The sequence below is a fragment of the Adiantum capillus-veneris genome, chromosome 20 (genome assembly GCF_014529385.1).
Source record: "Adiantum capillus-veneris isolate H3 chromosome 20, ASM1452938v2, whole genome shotgun sequence".
NCBI classification, from domain to species: domain Eukaryota; kingdom Viridiplantae; phylum Streptophyta; class Polypodiopsida; order Polypodiales; family Pteridaceae; genus Adiantum; species Adiantum capillus-veneris.
In genome coordinates this window covers 53,273,827-53,276,318 of record NC_140950.1, presented here as the reverse complement: position 1 = coordinate 53,276,318, position 2,492 = coordinate 53,273,827, and the positions used below count along the sequence as shown (strand labels likewise).

The 2,492-nt window shown below is 43.3% G+C and overlaps 1 pseudogene across 2 annotated transcripts; it reads right to left on the bottom strand.

Moving 5' to 3' along the window:
• Positions 1-275: 275 nt before the first annotated feature.
• LOC147432519 (protein ASYMMETRIC LEAVES 2 pseudogene) lies at positions 276-2,143 on the bottom strand (annotated as a pseudogene). 2 transcript variants are annotated; one of them, XR_015185449.1, is made up of 2 exons: positions 1,968-2,143; positions 276-1,136 (listed from the first exon to the last, which is right to left on the bottom strand). The product of XR_015185449.1 is annotated as a protein ASYMMETRIC LEAVES 2 pseudogene, transcript variant X1 (transcript). The 2 variants fall into 2 exon arrangements; XR_015185450.1 differs by lacking the exon at positions 1,968-2,143 and adding an exon at positions 1,409-1,960.
• Positions 2,144-2,492: the final 349 nt, after the last annotated feature.

Genomic DNA, 2,492 nt, shown 5'->3' with positions numbered 1-2,492 from the left:
GTAATCTACGTACTAGACGAGCCCTAATTATGCAGGATGAAAATTACAACACTAAATTGTATCAATGTAGATTTAAGCAGAGAAACCCTTCCAAATTACAATGCCATATCTAACACATGTCAAAAAACGCAGGTTTAAACCAAGCATTCAGAAATTTGTAGAGAAAAATGGATACAAAGAAAAGAGAAAGCAACCTAGTGGTTCTGTGCATGTGTAAAGATCCAGTTTCAATACCGTCGACATCTTTAAAATTTCAATAATAGATGAAAAAAAGAATAGCCCTTGGCAAAGAGATATCAATATTAAAAAATGTGAAGAATTTTGTTTCTATGCCAAAAGAAACTAGGGTATCAAAATGAATGTTAATTGCTTGATGATACAAATGAGAAACATTAAGGAGAAGAGAGAGAGCTAAGGTTGCTAGCACCTTCTCCGCTACTAGCACTTCTTCCATCTACATTGCTAGGTCTAGGAGGAGCATGCAAAATATGCCCAGGAGCCATCACCGTGCGCGGCGAAGCTAGATGCATGCTTGCCTCCTGCAAGCTGGGATTGCCTATATACTCAGCCTCATATATAGCTGCTGGGTGTTGTGGATGCATCCACATCTGATCAATCCTATCCTCGTTACTATGGTTACGATGGTTTGTGGCGGTGGTTGCGTTTACAATTGCGTGGTACGGGTCTGCTACACCCAACAAATGCGCATCATTCGAATTTGCTTGTAGATTGATTGCAGCAATCCTTTCATCATGTTGTAATGACCCTGCACTAGCGTTGTCTTGCTGAACATACCTTGCTAGCTCGGCACGCGCCGCCCGTATCTCCATCTCTAGCGTTTCTATGTGGCGCTTGAGGTATGAGATGGCCCCGACACAGCCATACACAGGGTCCTTCATTCGCGCCTGCGCTTCGTATGCGAGCGAATTCACTGCGGCTGCCCTCTGGTGCACTGGCAGCTCCGAGAGGATCTTTGCAATGTTGCTGGCCCCAAAGATCTTGTGCGCGTTTGAGAACTTGAGGGGCTGGTCCGGAGGGAAGTAAGGGGCGAACACACATTCTGGTGTGCACTTTCTTCTTAGAAACTTGCATGCACCGCATGGTGAACTTGAAGCAGTTGCCATATTGATGATCTCCTGCAAGATTCAAAGGTAAGGTTGCACTATGTCAGCATGTCAATGCAATGTGTTTTCAACAATGTCGTCGTAGCAGCTAAACAACACTCAAAACAAATGCTTATATAGCAATCTTTCAAGCATATCATGAAGACAACATGAGAATCAGTATTAAGCATACTCATCAGAGTAACAAGCTGCTGCACAAAACCGAGCCCACCAGAATGAGGTATAACACGCACAAAGAGACCAAAACCTGCAACTACATTTCAATTAGGGTTTTCTAGCATTACCCCGGTCCCAGACTGCAATATATATCACAAAGGACGCATGATGAGCTCATTCATATGCAACCATATTGCTCTGAAAACAAACAAGTCTCCATAATTAAGGCCTGTCCGCCACAACCGTAATTATAGCATGAAATGCCGATGGCCTGCTTTCCAGATCTACAATGAAGAAGAAGCCTGTAGTATTGTATTCTGTGAAGAGACATTAAAATCAATAGCAAAAGCTCCAAATACATTGTGGAGAATTGTGATGATGGGAGCCCTAATCTAACAGTAAAACTCAAACAAAATCATGGTGACGGATTAACTATGAGCGCATATTAATCAAATACTGCTAACTGATCTTCCTACTTTGATTTCTGTATAATCAAAACAGCAGGGGATTAGCGGGCTATTGGCGACAACCAGAGAGAATTTTAATTACTCTACTCATGGATGGGTTAACAATAAAACCAGATGAACAGAAGAAAACAACGACAAAGTTGCAGAAAATATGTGCGCCTGTGAGTGTGTGCGTGTGTGCGCGCGTCCGTGTTGACGGGGGGCGGGGAGGGGCGCATACCTTAGCTAGAGCTACGCATCAGCAGACACTATTCTTCAGCAGACGCGATCACCGCTTACGGTGTGGCCAAGGCAGCCCAAAAAAGAGGTTTGGAGTCAATGTGTGTGTGTGTGTGTGTGTGTGTGTAGAGAGAGAGAAATAGTGTGGAGGGTCGAGAGAGAGAGAGAGAGAGAGAGAGAGAGAGAGTATGTGTGCGTGTGCTTGCGCGCGCGAGAGAGAGGAGAGTCAATAAAGGGGAATGCTAAACTATTTTTGGACGTGCAGTCGTGTGTGTCATTTTAATTTAGAAATGACCCCCTCTTTGTCTTATCTAAAGTGAGGCAAAATTGTAGTGCAAAGTGATCTTGTCCAGCTCAAAAGTTCACAGGATGGGTAATTTTGTCAAAACTGTGACCACCTACATTCAATTCCATAGATTTCAATGCTCATTTCCCTATGCATCTCACATGTTTCATCACCCCATATATATATATATATATATATATATCACTAGTACGACCAACCGCCTTTGGCGGCTTCTCTCTC